Below are 10,980 nucleotides of genomic sequence, written 5' to 3'. Positions count from 1 at the left end.
GTAACGTTTGTCGAGTATCAGTGACGTTCAGGTCGAATGAATGCGACCTGGACGTCAGGTCACATTTGAATCGGATACGTATCGGATACCCAAAGTGGCCCGGGTAGCATTCGAAAAGAATCTGACCTGTGTTGTTCAGAAATTAAAAGATCGGATACAGGTCGAATTACGTCAAAAATTCGGAATTGGGTCACTACAGGCTGCAGTGTGAACGCAGTCTTAGCCTGGTGGAACGGCGCCGATGTTGGACTACACCTCTCCTGGAACGGATATAAATGGCATCAAGAAGGAACGCTGTCGCGACAACGTGCTGAAGGCGGAGTGTCCGAAAGCGTAGGAGCATCTTAAAGAGACCAAGGCCAATTTCACAGTGTCAGCTACTATGGACAGTGAATTTTCTTTCTAAATGTTTTTCATATATGTAGCAGTAGTCATTTGGCTGTGCTGTAAAATAACCCTATGTCCTGGAAAATATACAATGTAAAATAACGCCTTTAATGATTTCTCACTGGGTTGTACCCCTGTTTGGTATGAAAACAATAAAATGCCAACAAATTAAAATTCCTGGTGGTGGTTTCGCCGCTAAGTCCACATAAAGAAAGATAATGATAATTAAATGCCTCTCCTCCCTTTAGTAGCTCATAGAAGCAGGATTAAGTGTTGCTAATGGGGACGGTGCCTCGCCATACATTCTCAAAGGATTCATATTCTCCTACAGGTGAGACGGTGTGCAGCCCAGAGATAGCTTTGTTAATAAAATAAAGTTAATTTTTTTTGGGGGGGAGCGCTGTGGATGGGGGAGGAGGGGTTTAGTCTTTGTGATGACTCCGATTAACATTTAGGCCTCCTGAGAAAACTATCTCCAGGCTGGGAGCTGCCTGTGTAAAGCTGCAGAGAATATTGAAGTAATAAAGGTTGCCAGGTTGTGTTTCCTTATTGAGCCGGAGAAGATAACACAGCTGAGAAGCTCCATCCCTGGAGAGGCCGATGTTTAACTAAGCGCTGATGGATTCATAAACAAATGAGTGGTGCGCGGCAGACGGACCAGAATCACCCGGAGTATTCGTGGTCGTAAGGGGGAACGAATCTTCCTGTGCATTCACATGCAACCTTTAAAGATTTATAATTGCGCCGACGATAAAACGCACGATTTTTGACCTTTTGTAGGCGCCGAAGTCTTTTCCTGAAATGTTTCCTTGGGTATCTGTGTAATGTGTAAGGCGCTACCTCCTCCTGGCATCATGACTGACAGGACACATGTTTACTCTGATCCTCGTCCTGCTGAGCGAGGCAGCTTTCCCCCCAGCCAGCACTTTTCCATATATCCCAGAATGGACCCACGAGGCTTACCTTACCCGCCTGCAGCCGGTCCCCTGACACCGCCTGGATCATCTTCAGCTCAGCTTATCATATTCGCGGCTGCTGCTTTCTGTTGTTTCATTAAGGCTATAGCCTTAAAGTCTCTGGTCTCTCTGAAATGATGTGTTTCTGATTTTGGTTGTCGTGTTTTGTTTTGGTTTGTTTTGTTTTTTTCTGTAATTTCTTGGAATTGTTTCAGTAGTATTATTCAGTTTTCTTCGTCATAGTTTGAATGTAGTTGAAATAAAAGGGATTTCTAGTATTTTCAGTAAGAATATTCAGAATTACGTACAAACCCATCTGGTTGTTTCTGGGTTTTGAACTTTGGTTTCTGCAAATTATTGTTGCACTGATTCCAGTTTCTCTTTAAGAACTATAATAGAAAAAATATTTATTCACATTATTTCTGTCAGGATTTGTTTGATGACCTGAAACATAAAAAAACAACAAATAAGAAAAACCACTAAGAGGAAAAATTACTATAATGGAAACATTGATTTTTGTAAAAAAAAAAAAAAATCACTGGGATAAGCCCGGCTCAGAGTGAATGTTGTGATCGCCCCGGGCCTGAAACCCGAGCGCGGCGCGGTACCAGATATGGTTCTTGAATTAGTGTCTGCCAGTCTGTGAGTACACAGTGCAGGCATTCTGATGCCGCCTTCAATCATGTTCCTGCTTTATTCCAGGAGATTTCTATTTTTAACTCGCTGATATCTGTAGGTTGTCCATAACCTTTGGGATACTTCATGAGACACCAAAGACAAATTAAGATTAATGACGACGAACAACAAAATGGCTCAGCTATTGACGCGATCTGTGTGTAACAGCCATCCTGCAATGCTTGGCATTGGATGAAGAAGAGCAGACTATCACAGAACCTTACAACTAAAAGCAATTTTTGAGAGTAAAGTAAGACAAAGTACTCAACAAAAGACACACACACAATAAAAAAAACAGGAAAGTTGTTTTTCCTGTTGTGGCCCTGGAGTGTTGAGTACATGCACTGAGAGAACAAGAAAAATCCAGTCCAGATTCCAGCCGGTGATCTGCTCTGAGGAATCAGCACAGCCAAGAACCAACAGGAATATCAAACCTACAGGACCGACAGGGTCTCGAGGTTGCCCCTGGCGATATTAGATTTGAAACAGCAGCAAATCTGTCCTTAATAGCCGGCTTTATGTAGCCATAAAAAGCGTTGCCAACAAAGAAGGGAAGGAGAGGCAAGTGGCTTCTTTAAATTTTGTGGCCCTGGAGTGTTGATGACTTAACAGTAATCAATGGAGAGTCTTCCCCAATCGCATATCTACAAATGTTTCTGTGGAACTTCACTCCGAAAATATTTGCGGATTTTTTGTTGAGCATATCTAAAATAATTTTAGAAGGAAAATATGGTGGGAAGATGAAGAAGTGAGGAAAAGTGCTACTTGACACGCTATTGGCTGGCGTTTTCAAAGCAGCCAATCCAGCAGCCCTATTCATTTTCCTGGGCACCGATTGGCTGTAACCCGAAGAGCAAAGACAGGGAGCACTGTGGTAGTGCTAAGACAAGTTTCCACCCTGCAAATGAATACATATTGAGATTTACCATAGACATAAATACGTAGACGCCTCATGGAGCGGGGCGGCCCGTTGCTGCGATACGTAACAGCGTCCACCATATTGAATGTGGAATATGTGCCAGTAAGGTAATACAAGTGAATGGACCGAACTTTATAAAGTGCCGTTTTACAAAGTATTTTAAGTTAATTCTGTCAGGAAATGGTATGGTTGATGGTGAGGAGAGACGCTGAGACCCAGGTTATGGTGATGAAGAAGATTTAATGAAGGCTCAAAAACAGTCCAACACAGGCAGCACGGCAGAGACAGGCACACAGCCAAATACCGGTAGCAACTGACAAACAGGACTTGGAGACGAGAGCTAACGCAAACCAGGACTTAGCAGTTCAACTGGCGCGAATAGACGACAACTTAGACAAACCTAGACATACGACGAGGATCCGACAAGGAACACAGACAACAGGTGGGTTTAAATACACACGGGGTAATTAAGGGAATGAGACACACCTGGGGAGCAATCAACGGGGAGGACAGGACAGAGACTCACAGGGAAACAGGACGGAACACAGAAAACTCAAAAACACACAAAAACACGGATCCTGACAGTACCCCTCCCTCAAGGGCGGATACCAGACGCCCACAAAAAACAGAAAAGTCCAAAAACACAAAACAACCCAACAGGGTGGGCGGAGGGGCGACGGAAGGAGGGCAAGAGTCCATAGAAAGACAGTCCAAAACAAAAAACTACCCATCAGAGTGGGCGGAGAACCGGGAGGCTAATCCGGCGGACGTTGCCGGCGCAGGAAGCGAGGAGACGGGTCCGGCGGTCTCTTCCGCCGGCGCAGGAAGCGAGGAGACGGGTCCGGCGGTCTCTTCCGCCGGCGCAGGAAGCGAGGAGACGGGTCCGGCGGGCGGCGTCTCCGGCGCAGAAAGCCGAGACGTGGAGGCGGGTCCGCCGGGCCGGCAGGAAGGCCGGCTGGAAACTCGGGCGGAGCAGACTCTGGAAACTCGGGCGGAGCAGACTCTGGAAACTCGGGCGGAGCAGACTCTGGAAACTCGGGCGGAGCAGACTCTGGAAACTCGGGCGGAGCAGACTCTGGAAACTCGGGCGGAGCAGACTCTGGAAACTCGGGCGGAGCAGACTCTGGAAGCTCGGGGGGCTGCGCTCCGGCAGCAGACTCGGGAAGCTGCGCTCCGGCAGCAGACTCGGGAAGCTCGGGGGGCTGCGCTCCGGCAGCAGACTCGGGAAGCTCGGGGGGCTGCGCTCCGGCAGCGGGCTCGGGGAGCTCTGGCTGGGGGGAAAGCTGCGCTCCGGCAGCGGGCTCGGGGAGCTCTGGCTGGGGGGAAAGCTGCGCTCCGGCAGCGGGCTCGGGGAGCTCTGGCTGGGGGGAAAGCTGCGCTCCGGCAGCGGGCTCGGGGAGCTCTGGCTGGGGGGAAAGCTGCGCTCCGGCAGCGGGCTCGGGGAGCTCTGGCTGGGGGGAAAGCTGCGCTCCGGCAGCGGGCTCGGGGGCGGGCCACGCCACTAACCGTGCCGCCTGACGTCCCGGGGACAACCTGGCTCCTTGAAACCCCATCACCATGGGAACTGTTGTGGATGGAGACGGGCAGACGGAGGTGGCGGCTGGAGACGGGCAGACGGAGGTGGCGGCTGGAGACGGGCAGACGGAGGTGGCGGCTGGAGACGGGCAGACGGAGGTGGCGGCTGGAGACGGGCAGACGGAGGTGGCGGCTGGAGACGGGCAGACGGAGGTGGCGGCTGGAGGCAACGGAGGGGTGGTGCGGAGGGACGGAACGGGAACAGGTATGGTGAATACTTTCTTGGCGAGAAACTCTTCGTGGAGCTCGTGAACCAAATCCAGCATAAACGGGTCATTGTGAAACAGATTGAACAGATAACAGAAATCCTCCTCGAACTCGATGTTGTGAATGTCCTTTGATTTGAGGAATGGGAAGAGCGGTGGAGTTGTAGTGGTTACTGGGTCCATGATGATAAACTGCGAGCCTCACCGGTCGTGGTCGGATCCTTCTGTCAGGAAATGGTATGGTTGATGGTGAGGAGAGACGCTGAGACCCAGGTTATGGTGATGAAGAAGATTTAATGAAGGCTCAAAAACAGTCCAACACAGGCAGCACGGCAGAGACAGGCACACAGCCAAATACCGGTAGCAACTGACAAACAGGACTTGGAGACGAGAGCTAACGCAAACCAGGACTTAGCAGTTCAACTGGCGCGAATAGACGACAACTTAGACAAACCTAGACATACGACGAGGATCCGACAAGGAACACAGACAACAGGTGGGTTTAAATACACACGGGGTAATTAAGGGAATGAGACACACCTGGGGAGCAATCAACGGGGAGGACAGGACAGAGACTCACAGGGAAACAGGACGGAACACAGAAAACTCAAAAACACACAAAAACACGGATCCTGACAAATTCCTGTCATTGACACATTTTCTCACACACACTAATATATTTGGCAATCAAAGAAATGACTAAAGACAGAGTTTCTAACTTTTGATGTGATTATTTAATTGTTTTGGGGGCATTTCTGAATAAAGAGCACAATGTTTTTATTTGATAGAAATGATTCTGATCATTTTTATATTGAAATTGATAAACAGACACACATTTACAATGTTTTATTAAAGAATATAATTCCATAATTAAATAATACATTTAAGATTTCAAGACAAGACACAAATAATTTTCCTGTATTTATTTTTTATACGTTATTGAGAAATGACTTTTGATTTATAAATCAGTCATTGTCAAACATTAAACTACATATTTTTCTTACTTTTTTCCAAAGAATAAATATTTATTACAGTATGTCAACTCTGCTATTGACAGCAAAGAGTGAAAATAATCCTAACAGTAAATTATTTTTATTTCATTACATAAGCTGTATTAATACACTAATACTTCAGATTGAGATATTTAAAAATACACAAAAAGTGAAAGAATAAAACATTTATTTATTATACTGGGAACACTGGTCACAGGCAGGGCTTCAGTCTGCTGGTCACACTGGGAGAACTCAATGACTTCTGAGACGTCCTGGTTCACAGGCTGAAGCCAAGGATAAAAGAGAAATTATCCAAAAGTGTAATAGAAAATACATACGATATGTTTCGTATATATTTCCTTCACATTCAGAAATACATTTTCAGCATGTTGGGCTCTGACTCGTAGCATCTTTATAGCTAAATACCAACATGGTGAAGCTGAGCTGGAAACAGACTGAAGAACAGCAGCTCCAGCTCTGATCCTGACTGATCTTTCCTCACTAAATCCTCTGGTTTTTAATTAACTTCTCCTCTAACAGTGGTTTTTCATCACCTCTCTCTCATTAGAAAACAGTATGAAAACATTAGCTGCTAAGCTAACAATCAGCGGTTATTTCGGGCCAATTTAGCTACATAGGAAATATTTTCCGGTTGTTTAAAAGCGAATTTCTGGCGGCAAAGTCAAGTAATTCTGATCTTTCATCCTTACCTGTGGAAGGTAATCCTAATGAATCCAGTTTGTTTCGTAAAACGGTTGAAACAAGTCCACACAGCACAGGACTTAAGGAGCTCCGATCGCTCTGCTGCCACATAGAAGATGTCGGACACTTTTACGTAGGACTCAGCGCTCCATGAGGCGTCTACGTATTGATGTCTATGGAGATTTACTTGGTGTTTGTACTATTAAATTAATTAATTTTCATAATTGGTCAACATAAACGCAGCCGGAGTGTTCGTTGTCTCAGCTTTGTACCGCAGTCGATTAGGTTTCCGTCCATGTCAGGAGACGTATAAATAAAACATTTGCTTTTGAGAAATGGACAGAGTCTGGTCGCGGTCAATGTGGGTCACCGCTCCCATTTCGTCCGCCTCTCGCCACGGCGGCAGTCCGTGCAGCCCTTCCTGCCCGCGCCACTAATTCCAGCATCTGCATACGTTGATAAAGGTCAGTCCTGCTCCGTGGCACCTTCCTGCATGCACAGTGCAGCGGCTTTTAAAAGCACAAATCAATACGGAGCCGTGAATCCAAAATGCTGCGGGAGGCGGCAGTGGCGCCGCACTTCCCCGCTCCTGTCTTTTCCCGTCTTCTCAGACAAAGAAACGTTAAAAGCACATGAAAGCGCAAGATGTTTCTGTAAATTTTTTAAAGCAGTCAGCTGATTTCAATGTGAGAATCTTGCTGCCGGCGCTGGATGTCTGGCCAATGTACAAGTGAACAACTCTGAAGGCAGATGGAAGCAGTAAAGCTGAAGGAATGAATTCAAATCAGGGGTTTTTTTCTCCCCCCATCATGGAAGTCTGTAAACCTCCATTCCTCTCCAGCACATCCTACCTATTCTTGCAATAATCTGCATATAAATAGTATCTCTAATTAGGGTATATTGTATTTTCAGGACTATTTACAGTGCAAATACACATCTTAAATATTTGATCCGGTGTTAAATAATTCTAGGTGGTTTTTATTGTGACTATCAGATATAATGTGACATTTTTATGCAGCAGCAATTTCTGTTTTCAAGTTTTTACAAAGTGTTTTCACTTGTTTGTTTTAGATTTCCTCAAAACATTTTTTTTTCTCGGCATTTATGTTAAATTATGTCTGTACTTAAGCATAGTAAAGGTATGGTAGGTAGAAAAAAGAAAGAAAAAAGAAGCCAAAAAAAAGAGAGAGATTAATCTCAGAGATTTTCTAGAAAAAAACACGGAAGTTTCTGAGTTTGAAAAGTTGAACATTTTTGACTTTTGAAAGTCAGAAATGTCCTTGTTTTTTCTGAGATGAATCTCAAAGTTTTTGGCAGAAATCTACTCCACCTTTTCTTCTGTCTACGTGATGTTGTAGTACTTTGACTTGACCACTCCAAACTAATTATGTTTTCTTCAACAATTTTACCAAAAATGCTTAAATCCACAGGAATTAATCTGCAGTACAATGAATGTTTTCTCCTTGCGGCTCTGAAATCGCCCTGGTCTCCTGTTGTTCTGGTGGATGAAGTCGTGAGTCCTGTTGTCAGGAAACGTGAGAAAACCTCTGCAGTTGCCTAGAATCTATTTTTGGATTTCTTTGTACTTCTTCAGTTAACAAGCTTCCTTGGACATCTCCTCTGTTTGTCTTCCCACACAGTCTGTTTGACTATCGGCTGATGTAGTCCAGATAGTTTCAGAAATTGCATTGTACTGAGTCTTTGTTGAATTATTTCACAATATCCGACCATATTTCTTCTAAAATGCCACATAAAAACCTCATATGGATGTTCGCATCGACATCTAGAACTTCATCTTCTGAATGCTGCCGTGTTTAAAAACCAGACTAATATTTAGTAGAGGCAACAATAAAGATATCCTTCCTTTTACATAAGATTCTTTTAGGTTGAAATGCAAAGGTTCTACATAGCTTCTATTTTTGACAAAAGGGGATATTGAGGTCGGAAAAGACACAGTAGTTTCTTAAGATTTGTTTAGATGGAAATCCAAAAGGTTGGGGTGAGAGGGGAGTAGTGATCTGAAGGTTTGTTTCTTGCTTTGATTAGGACAGTAGGCTCATCCTGTCTGCAGCCCTCCATCCCTGCAGCAGCAGGGCTCGTTCTCTGCTCCCTGAACAGATATTTGCTGTGATCTCACTCCAGTTTTCCTGTGTAGACTTTCCACACGTCCCACAGCGGCCCCTCTTCCCCTCCTCTCCTGTCGGAGTGCGTCGGGCCGGGGCCCAGCATGCTCTGCCTGCAGCTCGGGGGACCTCCTTTAGGGAGGAACTTACTTTTCCAATAATATTCCCCGGCTGCTGCAGCAGAAAATGCGCCAGAATGCATCAATGGTTTCCTCACCTTATCCCCCCTTCACACACACACACACACACACACACTGCGTCCTGCCTCTCCACATCCACTCTCAAATGCCTGGAAGTGCAGAAGCAGGCGTGACCTCGGCATCAGCTGTTTGAAGGGAAATATGGCTGATCTGTGGTTTAAGTTAAGATGAAGGCGTTTCTGCGGCACCAGCAGGACTTCTGGAAGGATGTTTGTTGTGTTTATTTACAGCCAGGGATCTCTGCTTTAGCTTCAGCCGGGGACTCTGAAGATATTTTTACAACAAGGCAGAACATGGACGGTTCTTCAGCGTGGAAGAGGTGAAGCAAGTTGTGTGATTTCACGTGTGATCTGTAGACTCTTTATTTTAACTTTTTTTGGGGGGGTGGGGTTGTATTCTTCTGAAAATAAATTCTTACATTTGTTCATTCAAACTGGTTTATGTTTGTATCCCCATGCTAGTTTAACAGGATAAAGTTCTGCCGGTGATCGACTTTAGAAATGCACAGATCGGAGATGTCTGGCCAATTTCTGGCCACCGATTTTTTATTTTATTTTTTATTTTTTTGAAGGTTCTGGCCTCGTCAGTTTTACATGGTTTGATTTCTCTATAGGACGACGAATAGCAAACTTTTTCTACATTCAGGATATTTTTGAAAAATAAAAATACAGCCAAGTAAAAAAAAAAAAAAGAAAGAAAAACTGATCAAAATTTCTGAGACGTCTCTCTCTGCATCACTGAAAACACAGAAACACATTAAAATCCTCCAGATTATCTGACGGGGGTATTTATAGAAGTAAAAATAAAAGCTGGGATGCAAGAATCGACATTTTTTAACATCTCATTCCCGTATGTACAACAGGGCAGATATGAATTGGACAAGTGACAGTGATGGTTATGCAGCGCAGGATTGATGCAGATTCTTTTCTACATAATCCAGATGTTAATCTCAGATCGGTGCATCTCTACTTGTGCTTTAATTTAATTTTTGGAAAACCTCACTGTTACTCAAATCTGCTGGATCTTCTTCCATCAGGAACAACTTCCATACAGAAAGGTGTCGTCATCCGTAGCACCTGTCTGTGCGCGTGTGTACGGTGCGTTCACTAACAGCAAAAAACTGTCGTATTTTTACTTTTCCGACCCGCTGGTCAAAGGTCAACTTTTCTAAATCGAGCTTTCTGAAAAGAAATCCAACAGAATGGAGAATCTTTTCCTCCACGTTCGAGTCTTAGTTTCTCTTCCGTCATCGGTCGGGACACGCGCTCATTAACGAACGGAAGCGAATTGTAATTACATGGGCGAGTGGGTTTGACCACGTTATGGAAATTGCGATTCCTAATGAGGATTTTGTAACTCTGTGCATGGTGTTAATCTGGTAGAGGGGGAAACCCAACTTTGCTGCTCAAAAATGGCGGTTTCATGTGGTCACGCGCAATCGGAGCGTCCACGACTGGTTATCCTGTAAATCTGCAGGATCCGTCGCCGTCGGTTCATAAAGAGAGAGGGGGGACGGAAACAGGAAGGATGCCGCGTTCCTGCTAATCCCCGTGCTCAAGCGGAAGATCGTGAATGTCTTGGTGCGAGCAGAGATAAAATCTCAGGATGATCACGTTGACCTCAAACTCTGACCGCCGCCTGCCGGTGTGCGTCTCTTCCACGGAGCGAGAAACGCCCCGAAACGGAGCTGAGAAATCGGAGGCCAGCCGACTTCCTCCACACATCAGAGACCGGTTCACACAGACGCAGCTTCAGATCCACTCCTCGCCGCTTTTCCATTTTCTCCACACATTCCGTCAGACATCTGATCCCGTCCTCGGCAGTTTAGCCTTTTCATCTAGTTTTCCTTTTTAATCCCTTTTGTTTCCCTGTGGATTTTGAGGTCTTTCCTGCCGAGTCGATGTTTCAGTTCTTCGTTTCATTCATGTCTTCTAACGGTAGTCTCTTTGCTTTGCCTACTCACAGATGAGACGTAGTTTTTTTTTTTTTTAACTGCGCTCTCACCAAACACGATCACACTCACCGGCGTCTGTGCGCTTCAGTGTTTTCAGAAAGAAGCCGATTGTTCCTCTGCGTGCTTCTCTTCTTGACTTATATTTTCATCGCTTGTCGACTGCTTCATAGCTTCCTTTTTTTATTTTAGTTTTTTCCCTTCTTTTCTTGGAGATGTTTTTATCATCTTCTGTTTTGTGGCTTGCGCTCTCTGTGATTTTACCAGTTTTCTTTGTCTGAGCTTGTCCCCAAC

General features: G+C 45.1%; 1 long non-coding RNA gene across 1 annotated transcript; it reads right to left on the bottom strand.

Annotated features, from left to right (window-relative positions):
• Positions 1 to 5,880: 5,880 nt before the first annotated feature.
• LOC148152781 (uncharacterized) lies at positions 5,881 to 6,537 on the bottom strand. The gene is made up of 2 exons (XR_015762025.1): positions 6,421 to 6,537; positions 5,881 to 5,994 (listed from the first exon to the last, which is right to left on the bottom strand). It is a non-coding gene; the product is annotated as an uncharacterized LOC148152781 (long non-coding RNA).
• Between the last annotated feature and the right edge of the window lie 4,443 nt (positions 6,538 to 10,980).

This window comes from Poecilia mexicana, unplaced genomic scaffold (genome assembly GCF_051168715.1).
Source record: "Poecilia mexicana isolate PSO_F unplaced genomic scaffold, ASM5116871v1 scaffold_22, whole genome shotgun sequence".
NCBI lineage: Eukaryota > Metazoa > Chordata > Actinopteri > Cyprinodontiformes > Poeciliidae > Poecilia > Poecilia mexicana.
Note: the sequence above shows the minus strand (reverse complement) of the source record. Positions and strands in the feature narration are given on the sequence as shown.